The sequence below is a fragment of the Strix aluco genome, chromosome 22 (genome assembly GCF_031877795.1).
Source record: "Strix aluco isolate bStrAlu1 chromosome 22, bStrAlu1.hap1, whole genome shotgun sequence".
In the NCBI taxonomy this organism is placed as follows: domain Eukaryota; kingdom Metazoa; phylum Chordata; class Aves; order Strigiformes; family Strigidae; genus Strix; species Strix aluco.
Genome location: NC_133952.1, coordinates 5,609,637 through 5,626,526, shown reverse-complemented (window position 1 = coordinate 5,626,526; position 16,890 = coordinate 5,609,637). Strand labels below are relative to the sequence as shown.

The 16,890-nt window shown below is 49.7% G+C and overlaps 1 protein-coding gene across 5 annotated transcripts in view; it reads left to right on the top strand.

Annotated features, from left to right (window-relative positions):
* Positions 1-16,890, top strand: part of CASZ1 (castor zinc finger 1) — a 207,066-nt gene that overhangs the window by 34,228 nt on the left and 155,948 nt on the right. For all 5 annotated transcript variants that reach the window (XM_074848245.1, XM_074848241.1, XM_074848242.1 and 2 more), the window contains exon 2: positions 2,039-2,182. The gene's annotated coding sequence lies outside the window, so the exon portion shown is untranslated. The remainder of the gene's footprint in view (positions 1-2,038; positions 2,183-16,890) is intronic.

The window sequence follows — 16,890 nt, the reverse complement described above, 5'->3', positions numbered from 1 at the left end:
CCCAGCAGAAGGTGTTTTCGTGCACCTCCATGCATGCAAAAAAGCAGCATTAGGTGCAGGGGCAGCTTTATGCTTTGGGGAGAGGGTTAACACCAGGCTCCCGGTGCTCAGATCTGACTCCCATATCAGCACCTGACCGGGACTTGTTGTACCCAGACTTTCCCGCGAGCTCTGTCTTGGTGGAGCGGGGCAGAGATACAGCAGGTACCCGCAAGCTGCTGCTGAGGAAGCTTGAGAATTTCCACCCTAGCCCAGGTTGCAAGTGAGGACAAAGTTGACTCTTCTTCGTTCCCACTTGCAGATGACGCAGCATAACATAAATCATTGTGATTGACAGCTTCGGTTCAGCTCAGGTTAGAGGGGAAGGGAGGGAGGCGCAGGTCAGGCCGGGGGGCAGTGCTGGGGCTGTGTGAGCAGCCGGCCCCGAGCAGGTCACAGGAAGAGGCTCCGAGCAGAAATCGTGGCTGGTGCAGCAGGTCAGAGGTGGCCTGGGCTGGCAGAGCGGGATGGAGTGAGGCTTGCAAAACACCTGCTGCGTGCTCCTCGCCTTGGGCTGATGCTGTCAGTGCTGTGTGTTTGCGAGGACTTGTTTCACTCATGAGTTTTGAAAAAGAAAGAAGCGGGTGCCTGTACCTACTGCTGCAAAGAGGCTGGCACTGTGCTGAGAGTGGGACAAAGGTCCAGCCGTGCTTCTGCTATCCCCAGCCGTGGTGGTTTGCCAACCTGCTTTTGCTGTGAATTTTCACAGCTTTGGGGTACTGCAGACAGAAGACTTCATGTCAGAGCTTTGATAGTATCTCATTTCAGAGGCTGGGGGAGGTCAGGTTGTGTTAAGGCTGAAAATATTTACAGGTTTTGAAGTTGAAACGCAAACAGGAAAAGCCCTTTAAAAAGTGAGTGTAGTGGATATTCAAAACAGGGATTGCCATGGAAACGCCACAATATTTGCTTAAATTGACACAAAGGTTGCTGGTTGCAGGGTTCTGACTTCTTTGGCTCCATTTTCTTTGGCCCGGCACCTATCACAAATTGATCTCAACAACCCTCTTTTGTTTTGCTTCTTTTATTTTTGTCTGATGGAAATTAAAAAAAACCACCACCAACAAAACCCTCCAGTCTACAAATCCCACCTCACAGAATAGTCTGAAGCTTTTGAGCTTCTGTCAAATGTTGGAGCTGGGACATTTTTTAATTTTCTAAGTAAGGTAAAAGTTCTTGTTCTTTTAATCTGTGTATTTATTCATTTCCTCCAATGCAGGAAATGGAAGGGAATTGCATTAACTGTCTAGGGAGAGTGGGGAGAAGGGTGAAACCTGTTGCAAAGGTAGCAGTGTACATCCAAGGAGCACAGGAAGGGAAGTGGGGGACTTTTGTTGTCCACCTCTTGGACCAAAATTTGAGAGATTCAGTTCTGCCTCAGAGGTACCAAGTGACCTTTGACAAGTCACTTAATTACTGTGTGCCTCACTAAACTAGAAATAATAATTCTTCCTTTGTCTCATCTGGTTATATTTGTAACGTCTTCGGGGCTGAGAAATTACACTTGATGTGGGGGTGTACAAGACTGACGATAGAGCTCTGTTCTACCAGTACTTGTAAGATGAACACAAGTGAACGATTCCCCCACAAAGGAGGGACGGCACCATGATCTCATGTGTGCAGAAGCGCTCAGCCGGCTATGGGGGGAAGCTCTTTGCAGTAAGTGGCTTAGTACTGTAGGCTTCTTCTGCAACTGATTGACCTGGATTTTTTCCTGGGGAAAGTTGGAGTGCGTGGCCGACCGGATGGTCACCAGGGCGGTTTGTACCTTGACTTTGAGTTGCTAGTACCACATGTGGCAGAGAACGAGGTTGGGATGCAGTGTGTTTGGCAGGGACTGAAATGCTTTGCCTTGCTGGACTGTTGTGTGTGACCAAGGGCTGAGGTCTGTGGGTGGCTGTGGCATTTGAGGCAGGCGTCATTGCTTGTGCTTGTGATTCACCTGAGCTCTTGTACTGCTCAGTAGGGAATATTCACTTCCTTTTGAAACTCTTCTCAGGGCAAAGAGACTTCACCAAGTGAAGGGAGGCCATCAAATTCACACTGTCTTCATCTGAGACCACCTCCAAAACAAAGAACCTGACTTCTCTCCTGGCTTTGTACACTGGAATGGACCTTGAAGCCTGTGACTTCTCAATACAAGGTACTGGCTTTTGTTCTGTGATCAAACTGTCTGCTCTGAAGTAGGACTGGAGAGAGTGATTTTGGCTCTCCAGAGCCTCCATTCCAGTTCCTGGGATATCTCTAGCATATAAAGTTTAGAAGAGCTGCTGAAAGTCATTGGTTTGGGTGGTAAGTGCATGGTAGGGAGTTGGTTTCTTTTGGGCTGGCTTACCCCTGACATCACTGCCTGTTTCTGCACAGATGTAGGCACCGAGCTGACACAGCAAAGCGCTGGTTTGAAGAGCTCCCTCTCTTTGCCTCCTTCTTCCTAATGAGCTGGTGTGCAGTATTAACAATTAGCTAAAACAGTATGCCAGAACAGGCTAGCATGGGAGTCCCCTGGGTAAGTATTGTGTGGGACAGTTTCTGATTGACTTGCTTCACAAAAGAAGAGGAGTTTGAGGATGTCTGTGGTCATGGTGGGAAACTCAGAAAGGTTGTGAGGGGGTGGAACTCTGTGTTTCTAAAAGCCATTTTACTTTCTTCACCGCTTGGCTTCTGTCACAGCTTCTCTACAAAGAAAGGTATGGCACAACATGGCCTAGAAGAATGCAGCTGTAGGATAACAACAGTGGGATAATGCATTTCTTCTCGGTGGTTTGGGGATTTGGGAGGTACCTGATGGCACCGCCATATTGCTGCAGATAGAAGGGGCTGAGGATCCTTGCTGTGTCTGGGCTTTGTGTGATGTTGTGGCTGCTCTGTAGGGGGCAGAGATTTTCTCAGGAGGTGTCTTCATACTGTGTTGGCACCATTAAATGGTAATGATGCCTGAATGAAGATCAGCAACCTGAAGTGCCTGTGGGGATTGTGTATCACCATGTTCCTCTGTCTTTTGCTGCTGTACCAGAAATGATACCTGGGCAAAGCAGTGTATCCAAAGCTGTTGTGAGTCACAGGTACACCTGAGAGCTGAACTAGAAGGGTCAGGGTGGAGGGACTGTATTGGCTTAGCAAGAGGGAAGATGAGAAAAGTCACAGGGCTGAGATGTTGCTCTTGGGCTTCAGCTATCCCTGTCCATCCTTGGCTGTGTGTGGCACAGGGGAATTTACTCATGTTCTGAGTGCCCTACCTTAAAGAGCAACAGCCGTGATCCTCTAAGGCTCAGTGGGGCTTAGTGCTTGCCACGTGCTAAGAGCCTACAGACCTGAGTGCTTTCAGTAACCCTGCCAGTAAATACAGTATGCTACAGGATGGGATATGGGTGAACTGTGCCTTCCCACACCTTCCTAGTGCTGAAACTCCTCCAGGGTCTGGCATGCTTTATTTGGAAAGCTTGGTTTTGAACTACCTATGTAGGGAACTCTGGCCTTTATCCCTGTATGAGCTGCTCTGGTGCCTGTGTCCCCTTCTAGAGCAGTGGCACACGCCTTCCCAGGCCTCCAGAGGCGAGCGAGCTTCCCAAATTGGAGCTCTGCCCAAGGGAATAGAGTAGTGGAACATGAAGAGCCTTCAGGTTTTACCAAATAAAATACGAATTCTCATGTTTGACTGCAGCAGGTGAATTTTCTGCCAAACATCCTTATGTGCCTCTCCAGAGAGACCCAACATCCAGGGGGAAAAGCTCTGCTGAGACAGCTGCTGCGTAGGTTCTGGGTCCATTTTTCCATCAGAGGGAGCTTTTCCTGTGACCCTTCTCACAGGTTTCTGCTGGTGTGGCCCCTGGTTTTGAAAGCTCTGCATGTCCATCTGACATGGACCTGGGATGAGCAGGACCTCTGAGACAAGAAGGCAAGAGAAGGAGACTGATTAAGTACCAAAGTGAACCTTAAGGTTCAGGTTCTTGCAGATCCATAATCCTTTTCGATGTTTGCCTTCTCCTCCTAGTGCCTACTGGGTGCATTGCCTGTACAATGTCCTTCAGGGGCTGTTTTCTGAGGGACAAAAGCTCATTAGAGACAATAGAAATATTTCCCTTGACTCCAGCTGTTTTGTGAGGTTCCCCTAGTTCTACAGGCATCACTTCAGTGCAGGAGATGCGTTTAGCCTTTCAGGCCTGTGGCTTTGTGATCGCTCATGCTCTGGACTAGAAATCCCCATGTTCCAGTCTTCAGCCCTGGAGCAAGTTGTATGGCTTCTACTTTCAAAACAAGCTCAGTTTTACTTTGGGCTACAGAGGCTGTTTGCACATTCTCCAGAGCCCATCCCTAGGCTGTGATTGCTTTTTCACTCTGTTTATAAGCACAAGCTGGCTGTTTAGTCCTAGAGCTATAAGGGTTGGAGGGAGTTCTCTTGTTCAGTTGATGAAGGGATGCCTTTTACATGAGGGAAAAAAGCTAAAAAAAATGTGGGAAAAGGATTAGAAATACCTGCTCTGTCTGTGTTTGACTTTGCAAAATATTTCCCCCTTGCTTCAATCCTAAAGTAAACCTAAATTCAGGGGTTAACTTGGGCTGACTGCGTTATTTTTGCTAGGATCCTTGGGATCACCCCATAGGCACAACTGCTGAGGGAGCGAGGTGGGAACCCTGCCTTCTGCAGAACTGCAGCTGGCCCAGCCCAGCCAGCCCTGACGGCTCAGATCCTGAGCTGGGCTGGGGAATATGAAACAGCCTTGCAAAATCATTGTGGAAATTTACCCGCCTGTGTATGAAATCAACTTGCCTGCCTTTGCCAGGAGGAGTTTAACTTGCCCATTAAAATATACATCTATTTATGTATTACTTGTTCTGTGAGAGAAAATTTTCCCAGGCAGTTACAAAACTCAGTCTAGACTGTAACGTGTGGCATCTGGTGGTAACATGCCATATACATATATCTGAATACAGTATCTACTGTATCACCCTGGTTGGGAGTTAATAGCACGTATCTGGATTCTAGCGAGGTCTTTCCGTTTACAGCACGCTCTCACTGAATAAAAGTTTGGCCCGGTTCCTGCCTGCACTGGTCTGAATGGGGCTCTACTCTGCCTGCTTCCATCCAGCTAAAGCAAGGCAGGCATTTCCATACTGCCTGTTCTGACCTGTGGCCCCTTGGTCCACCTAGGCTGGAGGCAACAGTTCTTGGGCAGAGCTCTTCCGGTAGGGCTGAGTTGAGGAGAGGGAAGATGTTAAAAGCCTGTCTGGGATAAGAGCAGGGTTGTCACATCCATCTGCTCAGGCCCTGACGAGCAGCTGATCCATATTGTTAACATATTGCCTGCCATATGGGCTAGCTCAGCTCTCCAGGAACGCTTGGGAGACCTGACCTCTAGTGTGACAAGATGTGAGCATGAAGGACGGGTTGACAACAGCCCTTGGGTCTCAGAGTGTGAAACCGTGTTGCAGCCACTTCCGCTGCCTTCCCCTGCGCTCACTCGTGCACTGTCTCTGCCTGCCTCTCTCCCTCTCTTCTCTCTCTCTGAGGGTTTTTTCCTGCCTCCCCTGTTTTCCGCATCCCTGGTCTGCGCTAGATCAATGACCTTCACTCATAACCAGACTGGACAGTTCTGACTCCCTCCCCCGGGCCTTCGATCAGATGTTTGGTTGGCGGCCGTGGAAAGCTGAATGGGGGGAAGTCAAAGCAGGGGAGAGAGGATCATGTGCTCGTCAGGCCTTATAGCTGTCCTTACCATGTCTGGTGGGGGAATGGGACTGAAGCCTGACCCACTAAGGTCCTTGGCATCTCCTGCTCACTTGGATAGCGGCAGATGCTAATATAGCCTTCTCGTAGTGGGCCGAGTCCAGCAGTGGGACCTAAGCAGGTTGAAAATGCTCAGAGGTTCAGGGAAGGGCCCTGATGTGAGTTTGAGGAGGCTCTTGAGAGACACAGAATGATTTAGTTTCAAACTAAAGGTAGGCACAGCCCAAAGCCCTTTCAGAAGCCCTGCTATGCCCAGCAGCTAGTGATTTGGCACCTACAGCTGTCCACGTGAGGGGGAATAGTTGTCTGAGGTGCAAAAACTGAAGAGGTTTTCTGGCAATGAGGAAGTCAGCTGAGCAGGATCCCTCCCAGGTGTTGAAGAAGCCCTGAGTACAGAGTCTGTGGTGCAGTGAGGTGCAGGCACAGAGCTCACGTGTATGGGTATGTGGAGCGGCTTAGTCCTAAAGAAGCCCAGTGCTTATGTGAGGGCCAACAGTTGCCTGGGTGACTGTCACGCAGGAGACCAGCCTGCCCCAAAAACTCAGATGGAAAAAGGATGTTCAGTACTGGAGGAGACTGGACTGGGCCCAGGCCTTCATGGGTTCAGACTTTGCTTTCCTTGCCTTGCCAGTTGTTCTTCTGACTTGATGGTATTCTCAGTCTCCTAGTGCCATTGCCGATGAAGGTGGCCTTCTCTTTCCTAAGGCTTCTGTCTTCACACTTGAACTTTATGGAGGTTAAATCCTGGCACTATTAAAGCAAGCACGAGTTTTGCCGTAAACCTCAGTGGAGTCAGGATTTCAGCCTTGACTCCTCAGAAGAGGATCAGGATGTTTCCCAATCTTTCTTACCCATCAGCTCTGTCAGACCTGCAGGCATGACTTACTTGTCTTTTAGTCTCCCCAAGTAAGGGCTGCCTTTTCTTAAAATGCGTGTCCTGTGAAAGTCAATATCCTCAAAAAAGCTGTGATTTCACCCTACTGCTCTTCATAAATGTTTTAGACCAGTTGAGGTGTTTTTATCGCTCTCCTTCCCCATATACCTGCAGTTTCAATGAGCATTAGTAGTGTTTATTTGTAGAGAGGAGCCCACTGAGGTATTGCAAAATAAAACACAGTGATGAGTCGTGGTTTATTTACTCAAGCTTCACTGATGTAACAAACCTGATTTTATGCTAATAATGACTCAGAAGCAGAGTTGGGAGGAGAAGCCAGATCTCCTGATTCCTTTAACCATCTGACAATATTTCTTCCTGTCCTTACTAGATCGAACAGCAGTTCTCTCAGCTGGGATGCAGGCAGCAATTCTGTGGCACCCCGATGAAACAGCTAGCTAAAAGAAAAGGTCAATAGTGCTCTGCCAGTTCTCAGGGTTCCACTGAACATTTAGGAATGCATTCAGCTCTGGTAGGCACTGGATGTGGGGCCGTCTGTCTGTCCGTCAGGCAGCTGTTCAGCGGGAGCCGATCAGGACGCTGACCTGCTGGAGTTCCTCAAGGAAAACCGGCTAGAAAGCACTTGGAACAATCAGTGCTAAGTATGCACATGAGTGTTGAAGAGAAATGTATGTTCAAAATGTAGTTCTTAGAAATCTGTTGATAAAAACAAAAAATGTGAAAAATGAACAAATACTGTAAAGTGAATGTGATCCGTTCTCTGATGTCTTCTAATGGGGGCTCATTCCAGAGCTGGTGCTCAGCGCATGGGGCAGTACTGGAGGTGAGGCTTATCTCACTACTTGAGCTGAATATGGAAAGACTGTTTTAGCATATTGCCTCTGACAAATTATGTATTAATGCTGGGGCTTTTTTTTTCTTATTACTGCAGTTATATATTAACCATTAAGAGCCACAGGTAAGCCATCTGCTGATGTGAAGCAGCAGAGCTGCATTTTCAGCCAACAGAACTACCCTGATTTTTGCCAGGGCAGTTTACGATCTGTCCCAGTGTCTTTCGTGTGATTCTTGCTGAGTTTGTCTTAGCTGTACATTAATAGAACATACAAGAGAAAAGAGGAGAGGACAAACTAAGGTGAGTTTGAAAGTAAAATGAGCAAACAATATTGCTAGCCTTGTCCTTTCAGAAGTCAAAAGCTACTCCCCTCCTCCCCCCAATTATAAGACTTAATAATACCGAGGTTTCTATGTGTTTAGGATGCACACAGATCACATTTCAGGTTGCTGTGCCCCGCTAGTGGGAGAGCAGAGGGATCAGAGGGAGGGATAGCACCATATACACATTGTTGTATGAAACAAAATTCTTATGTAACTTGCAAGATTTCAGGCTTTAAGAAAAGCATGAAGCATTGCAAGGTTGACAAGATTTGGAACATGGGAGCAATTCCTGCTTGATTACCATGTCCCTGAAGTGTGCTGACCTAGAGAACAGCCTACTCAGGAACCTGGTTGCCATCCTCCCTTGTCAGGGCTAGCTACAACAGGAGCTGAAGTCAGTTGCCCTGAAGGCCAGGAATGTTTTGGTAGACTTGTTTGATAGACCCAGGGCCATTTAGCAGTGGAGTAGTGCAGATCCTACCTGAGCTGGTCACATATGGCGTGGGGCAGAGGGGGTTTGTCCTCTCTGCCATCTGACCTTCGAGGAACCTTTGAGGAACTGGACATCCTCGATCCCTGAAGCAGTTGGGGGTTGAAGGTAGAGAGGTGTCCTGGGGATGGAGTGAGGAGAGCTTCTTGACATCTTCTACTGTAGCAGCACAGCGCTGCTGCCTGCTCTGCCTCTTCCCTGAGGCAGCTGGGCTCTGGCTTTCCCTGCAAGAAGCTCCTTCCTTTGCACATGAGACTGCTGTCTCCCTGGCTTTCCCAGCCCAGAGGGAGCTGCTGGACATGAGGGGTGCTTCCCCCGCCTCTCCCTGACTTCCCAGCACTCCTACCCTGGGGGTGCCCAGCCAGGGGGAAGGTGCAGTTACCCTCCCCCAGAAGCGACTGTCCAGGCAGGGCCTGAACAAGGGTCAGGGACCGTTCCAGGTGCGTGTGGAGAGCACTGAGCTCCCAGGCTTTTGGCCCAAACTTTGAAAATCCACACAACATTCCCCTGACAGAGCTGCCTCTCACCCCTTTCCTGGCTTCAGAAAGAGGTGAAGGTGCTTCCCAGGACCCCACCAAATCAGTCACCTAGCAACTTCTGGGCTTGCTCTTTGAACCCTGCCACACTAGCTATTCTCCCTTTATCCTGTTCTCTTCTACCCACTTCTTGCTCATTCCTCTGTGCTGCTTTTTACGGGTTTGCCAGAAAGGAGACGAGATTTTTCTTTCCCTTGTTTGCTCCACTCCATTACTTCCATCTGTTCAGCCAGGCCCTTAGTCCCTTTGTTTTTCAGAGTTGCGTGAATTTGGGCTCTCTGCTCTCTGGGACGCTCTTCTGGACAAGGCTGGTGTGGGAAGGAGGTCTGGTTCATAGGCCAGCACAAGGGGTGGGGGAAATGTGCCTCTTCAAATTAATCAGAATTTTCTCCTCCAGAAATGCTAATGGGGGAAAAGCAATTAAAGCAGCCTGTTTTTTATTAAGTAATCTGTGTTAAGAGCTTGTAATGAAGTTTAGTGCCGTTGTGACTCGATATTTCAGCTTCATCGGTTTGAGTCAAAACAATCCAAAGTGGGATGGGAGCGTGGAGGTGAGCTGCTCCCCAGCATTGCTTGTGCTGACTCTCATTCCAGCTCGCTCTTGCAGGCTTGCCACTATAATGCGTATGAGACCACTCACTCTTTATCCTGCCCAGAAAGGCAGCACTGCATAAGAAAGGGGGCTTTAAAATCTGCACGCACAAACTGGATGGTTTCTTCTCATTTAGAGTACCTGTTCTCAAAGTGGGGATGACTGTGGCCCCTTGGAACAGCCCTTGCCTTGTTCCTTGGGGTAGTTGCAAATAACCAAGTTTTCTGCAGGGAGCAGTGAGTGGACAAGGGACGGCAGAGGGGATGTGGCAGTAAGGGGCGGAGAGACCCTCCAGCCAAGTGCTTCATGCCTCTGAACAGGTTCCTAAAGCTTTTCCAACATCTGGAAAAGTTTTATCTGCCACAGGGCAAGGGTGGGGATGGTGCCTGCCATTCCTGTTCTTTGTGCTCCCCTCTGAGCAGCACAGCCCTGTGACCAGGGTGGCAAACTGCTGGGGGTTGCGAGCAGCTGAGGAAGTAGCCTGTCTCCTCCTCCTCTCCTTCCTCCCACCCCAAGAGAAGGCAAGAGAAAAAAGGGACAATGTCCCTTTAAACAACTACATGCCAAGCCTCTGCCGTCCTGTTTTATCTGAAGTCCAACCGCATGTTGTTCCAGGGCCGATCCGCTTTAGCTAATTAATAATCTGACAGGAGCCACCCAAGGGATTAGCTGCTGAGACGAGCTAGACCAAACCCCCAGCAAATGAGCCCCGCACTCCCTGGGGACTCGGAGGTGACTTTGGGGGGCAGGGGGCTGCACCACATGCAGAAGGGTGTTGAGGCCCTGAAGGGGATTTATGGCATCTGGGGGGGTGAAGGGGGAGGCGAGGGGTTACAATTTATGAGATGTAAACTAATAAATCAGTTAGTTGAGGAGGGGAAAGGGGGAGCACCAAATTAAAAGATAACGCCTTAAAGGAGCAGTGTAAATTGATGGCGCTCCTTGTGACAGGGAATACCAGGAGAGTTCCCAGTGCAGACCAGTTGTAGCTTCCTTGGCACTGGCTGCCTGGGAGAGAGGAAGAGGGAGACTGCAGAGCAAAATTAAAAAAGGTGTGATGGGGATTGAGAGGAAGAGAGATGCATCTTTGCACAGTTTATGCAAACAGATGATGGGTTGGCTTTTGTGGCAGAAGCAGCAACATGAAGGAGGGCACGAGGCCACCTCTTGATCACAGACAGGGGCTCTGGGTGGTTGTAGTACCCCTGGCCTGGGAGGGGTTGGTGGGTAAGGGGGTGCATGGTGGGTAAGGGGGTGCATGGTCATCCTCTGCACTTAGTCCTTCCTTCCCTTTGATTAGTCTTCCAGCCTTGTAGGGAACTCTTTGGTTCCTTACTTGTCAAATGAGATTAGTGGAGTGGATCAACTTGGAGCAAGATAAGTTACTATTAGGAGAGCTGTCTGAAGACAGAGTGTGATATATTTTCTTCTCCAAATTTGCCTCTTCAGTGACTCTTCAGGCTGTGACAGAGTTTGGAGTTTGCTCCTGAGGGAAGTGTTTGGTTTTGTTCTGGAGGCTTGCAGAGGTCTGGAATTTCCTGGTGGTGAAGGTCCATCTCAGATTCTCTTCCGATTTTGGGAGCTGTGTGCCAGCTGGGTAGGGTAGTGGCCTTGGGTGTAGGTTTTCCCCTGCCTCGTCCACTGACCAGTCCCAAAGCTGTTCTGCCTGTTGCCTTTCCATATCAGTCTCTTCTTGTGCCTTGAAACCTCTCCTGGCCTGAGGTTCGTTCTGAGAGCCTGATGCCCAGGCCTCAGCTCTCTCTAGGGGCTTCTCTAATGCAAATGGTAATGCAAGACGGGATTTCCAAAAGCCTTCTTAGGGAGATTTGTAATCCCTGCCCCATGACGGTGCTAGACACAAGCTAATGGAGAGGGACCTGTGCAAGCTCTCTCTGCAGACCCAGAGCAAGCCTCTAAACCCTTGCCAAAGGCCAAGCTTTTGATGTTGTTGCCTGCAAGGGCAGGAGACTCCTTTGTTTTCTCCATCCCCACCAACCTGCAGCAGACCCAGGGCGGCATGGCCCCTTCCCTATGCAGGGCTGGGGAGTGAGGCCATGGCTGTGGAACAGCAGGCGGTCCCAGGAGCCAGGCGAGCTCCTGCTGCCCCACCCGTGGCCTGAAGCAAGCCCGAGCCCCTGCGGCCAGCCCGGCATGAGCCACAAGCAGCTCTGAGGGGGTCACTGGGGAACGCCTCTTTGCTGAAGGGGTCTTGGGCTCATGTGGGAGCTGCCCTGGGGGAGCTTAACGCAGAGCCTGCAGATCACTATTCCAGTGGGGCAACTGCATTAAGCAAACAAAACTCATCTGACTTCTTCTACGTATTTCCATCTAGAGAGCTACCTTGCAGCTTGCAGGGTCCCCAGCACAGACATGTTGGGCTGGGGCTGCTTCCTGTTGTGATCTCAAAAGGCAGGGAGTTAAGAGGGAGCAGTCCCATGCCTTGCTGGAGCTGAACTGTGATGCTGAGTCACCTTCCTTTCTGGGCAGCTTTGGTGGGCACTAGCTTGGGCCTGGGCTGCCAGAGTGGTCTGGAGCCGCTGGAAACCTCTCTCTGCCCTCCTGCCAGCACTGCACCATCCCATCCCATCCCATCCCATCCCATCCCATCCCATCCCATCCCATCCCATCCCATCCCATCCCATGGCACCCCTCCTCATCCCCTTGTGCTTATGCAGTCTTGTGGTGGGAGTGTGTGGGGAGGCTCTTCCAGAGGCTGGGCTGGCAGTCGCGCCGTCGCAGCCTCTCACACACACAGCCGTGGTTTGGCCTCCCTCCTGCAAAGCTGCCAGTGGCCCACGCTGCCTCCTGACCAACATCATTAGTGCGGGTATTTATATTTCATTAACAACATTAAGCCAAAATGGTATTAAAAGCAACACCAATGATAAATAGCTTATTAATAAACAGGGAACCGGCTGCACCACGCGCAAATTCAATCCCTTCCTAAACGTGTCTCTACCACTAAAACCAGCCATTTAACTCCTGCTATCCTGGAGAAAATTAAAGAATGCTTTGGGGGAGGATGGAATCAGATAAAAGCAGGGGCTGGGGGGCCGCAGTGTCATGCAGTTTGGTTCTTACTAAGGCAGCTGACTGGGGTGGTAAGAAGGTGTATATCTCTCAAAGTGCCACTATATTTCCACTACTGGGTGGGACGCATTTGGTTTTGTGTTTCTAGTGTAATTTTGATTGTGTTAAAGCAGCAGTAGTATAGAGAGCATGAAACAAAAAGGCAGAGAGATTCAAGATCCAAGTGAGTTTCTACCTTTGATTTTACCATCCTCTGCCGTGTTTCCCCCACACACTCTCACACACCTCTCCCTGGCTTGTACAGTACCATCCGCAACAGCCACCAGCACAAAATCTGTTGTCTGCACTGAGCCCAGGCTCTGCCAGTGATCTCTGAGGACAGCCAGCTCTGTCCTCATTCCTTCCTGTGTGTTTATTCTAGGGATTAAGAATGTTAAAAATGTGGCTTTTCTTGTAAGCTTGTCAATCAGTTTATTATTTTTATTTTTTGTTTTTGTTTGCCCCCAACTCCTTATTCTCTGAAATGACTTCCCATGCTCCTGCCCCACCCTAAGTACAAAGGCTCTTTTATTGCTCTTCCTGCTCCTTCTTTCAGCACTAAATTAATTGCCTCAGAAACTTGGATGACTTTGGAGTCGGAGGCCCCCCCTCAAACCACCTCTGAGTTTCTCAGAGGAGAGGTTCCCCTCTCCAAACACAGCTCGTGCACTTTCCCAGCGGGGAGGACGTGGTGCAGGGCTTTGCCTTGCTTGATCACGCTCCTGCCACACAGCACAAGCTGCTGCCTCCTTTGCCTCCAAACACACTCTGCTGCTCCCAGGGCATGTGGGTCCCCCTGCTCTCCCACATCCAGTGTATGGGCAGCAGCATGTGCAACCTGCACCCAGCACCCCATGTGCGTTGTCTCCAGAGGCAGCAGCGGCAGGTCCTGGGCATGCTTCTGGCTTCTGGCCCCCACTGCCTGCGTAGGCATGCTTTGCATGCAGCTCCCCAAAACTGGGCAGCTCTCCAGTTGGTTATGCTCATCTGTATTGCTGTGCCTGCATGCACCTTGCTGGCTTAGGCTGCAGCGATTGCAGGTTTAAGACAGTAACTTTGTGGTCTCCCTGCTGTGGATGGATTTGCTCATCTTTCAGCTTGCATCATGCAAGGGCTTTACATGAAGAACGAGATCTCTTCCCTAGCCTGATCGTGCCTGAATGTCAGATCTCACTTGTAAACAGTGCAGCATTAAGCATAATTTTCTGCACTGCTGTTCCTAGGCACAGTGGTGGTCCTTAATTTAGGATTTGGGGTGCAATTGGAATCTTTCTGCTTTCTCCTCTCCTAGTCCTTAGGTCTTCCTGTTACAGGCCGGGCACAGATTGGATGGGAGGGGAGCTCAAGAAGATTCCAGAGCTGGCTGGACTCATCTCCATGACCTGTGTCTTGCATGTGATGGAGAGCAACTTCACCAGAAAGGGTGTTTTATCATTTGTTTGCATGCCAGCGTGGGCGGTATCATGGATCGCATGTCTCCTGGTTACCTGAACTGCGAATTGTGTGTCTTGACAGAGTCATGTAAGAGAGGAAACTCATCAGAACCTGCCTGTTCCAGGCCCAGCTGATTCTCACAGCATCTGTCCCTTACTCACATGAGCATTAAGATACTCAGATATTCAGAGCAGGGAGGGGAGGGGGAGAGAAGGGAGAGAAACCAGGCATCAAGATAATCATGATTTCCCCAGAGCCGTGTAGGGAACTCAGAGGCTGATATCCAGCAGCATCTCTTCCATCTCGCTCTTGCCACAGCATTGAGGATAAACAAAAAAACCCTGGTGCTGCTTTACCTTCTCTGGTCCTCAGTCCTCATCCTGGGGCATCCCTTCCTGCAGGGAGCTTGGCAGGAGGGACAATTGGCCATACTCACACCCTTTCTTCTGGGGGCTTGGAAGAGCTCAGGGAGTGGGAGATGCAGCCTGGGAGTTGGCCGTAGCACTGGATGAACGTTTTGTCTGTAGATGGACAGAGAACACAGAGGGGACCCAGCAGCTTGGGAGCTGCCTAACTGTAGGCAGTAGAGGTTCCTACAGCTGGCAGAAAGAGGGAATGGATCGGACAGCAATACCCTGCACAGCTAGTAACTGTGAGTTGGTGAGGGGAGGGTTTCTGAGGAAATCCTGAAGCCATTCCTGGAAATATTCCTGAGGGAGCTCTGTTAAACTCTCCTGTCCACTGGGAAGACCACCCCTGCCCCGTGACAGCTGGTATCGTATGAGAATGATGCCCAGACTTCTTAGGACTGAAGGTGATAAAAGTGGCTTCCCCCTTAGTCCTTCTCTATTACCGTGCTTCCTTTTCATACTTTTAAAAGAATCTCTGTTACACGTAAATTACTTTTGCCTGCCAGAGCTCAGGCTTTCTCTTCTTTGAATAACCAAACAAGGATGGAAGGTCTTGAGCCCTGCTTTTCACTGTGGAGAAGACTAGCTCCTGTGTAAGAGACTCTTAGGTGGAAGGGAGCATAAGCTTCCCCCATCTGCTAAGGCATATGTTTCATAGGAAGTTCTTACATGCTCCTGGGAGGACCCTCCCTGCCAGTTAGGAAGGAGATTATTGTGGAAGCTGTCTCATGTCAGCTCTGTGTCAGAGGGATGGGAGCCGTGTCCTATTTTGTACCCTGACAGTATGGGAACAGGTAAACCTGACCTGGTGTTGTGTGTCAGAAGGGTGGCTTCTCACAGGACATGCAGCCGTGTTGCAGGGGAGGAGATGATGTGTACCTAGCTCCCAAAATACTGCACTTAGCACCTACCCCTAGCAATTCTGCAAACTCCATGAGCTGCCTGTTCCACTGCAGCTCTCTCTATGGAGCGTCTTCCCTCGAAAGGAATTTTAATCAAACTTGACTGAGGAGTGCTGAAAAACATGAGGAAGTAATTAGAAATATGAATTTACAGCCTGCTGGAGTACCTCCCTCTCTTTCTTTCTCTCTCCGTAACGCCTGTGTTCACCCGTGTTTCCTACGGTTACCAGTCTCATTCTTCAAGCCCTCCTCCACTTCACCACCTTTGTCCAAACTCGGTGTGTCAGATTTGTGACCCTCAGTGCTGCCTCAGATAGAAGAGAAAAGGTAGAGCCAGTTCTGGGGAAGACTGTGGCCCTCACTTTCTTCTGCAAGGCAGTAATAAGCCAGCGGGAGGACAGTCCCAGGAGGAAGTTGCAGGTTCCCTGAAGGAAATTGGCTGGAACAGCCTCCCTGATTGTGATTTCCCAGCTAGATAGGCCCCAGGGGAGGGGGTAGGCTGGAGCAGGGTGGAATCAGCCTGGAAATTGGGATGGGCTGGATGCTTCTTCCATAAGGTGTTATTTTCTCATATATGCTGTTCTTGAGGGTCTTTTATTTGTTTTTCATGCATGAAACCGTTAGTCTAGGAAGGCTCTGGGCTTGGATGACTGCAGGATCCATAACTAGCTCCTAGGGATGGTCACATACTCCAGTGCCATTCACAGGTCACATATTCCAGTGCCATTGGCTCTTGCTCCCTGATTCCAACTTGTGTGTCCTTCTCCTTTTGTCCCATGTGCACACACGGTGAGTTTGTGCATTGCCTGTACACAATGGAGAGCTGTCGGCTGTTCTGCTCAATGCACACCAGAGATTTTAAGCCCTCCACGGAAGGGAGAGTGAGGAGAATTGCGTGGGTGAGACTCCAAACCCAGTCCAGTTGCCTTGGGCAGGAATTAAGGGGCAAGGTGTGAACTGTGTGTGTGGGTAGCAAAAGAGCTAAAACACTCAGGCACTTCTCCTCTTGTCTTTGCTTTCTTCTTGAAGCAGTAGAAGGAATGGCTGGCAAGTTACTGGGCACTTGGGAATGTGACTGTTTAGACAGTTGCCAGCCTGTGTGGGGATTAGAAGGAGCTCTGAATTTGTTGGTGGAATTTAGCAGAACTGGGTAAATTTGTCTGGATGGTCCTTCAGCACATTAAAGAACAAGCTCCTTCTAACCTGTAGCTTTTTTCTTTTTTTTTCTTTTTTCTTTTTTTTCCTTTTTGAGGGTTAAGCCTCAGGGGCAATTTATTTTCCTTGGCCCTAAAGGGGCCAGAGAGCCAGCTGTCTCAATGCAAATAGGAGAAGGCATTCCCTGCGTCTCCGGCAGGCACCTGGTGTGGGGTTGAACGGAAGGGTCTGAAGTCCCTGGGGTTAGTAGGTGCCTGACTTATATCTGAGTTTCACTGGCTGGGGCTCTCATCTTCTGGACAGTAAAAAGAAACCAACCCCAAATGCTTTTCCCAAATCTGCTGTCAAAGAGGCTGCTACCGTGGCCTTACCCTGGGCTGTTCGGTGATGAAGGAGAGAAGGGGGAGTAGCATAAGTACTCCCTCGGGATCCCCTCTTACACTCTCATTTTCCTGTAACCACTTTGGGTTTTTGGCTAATTAAAG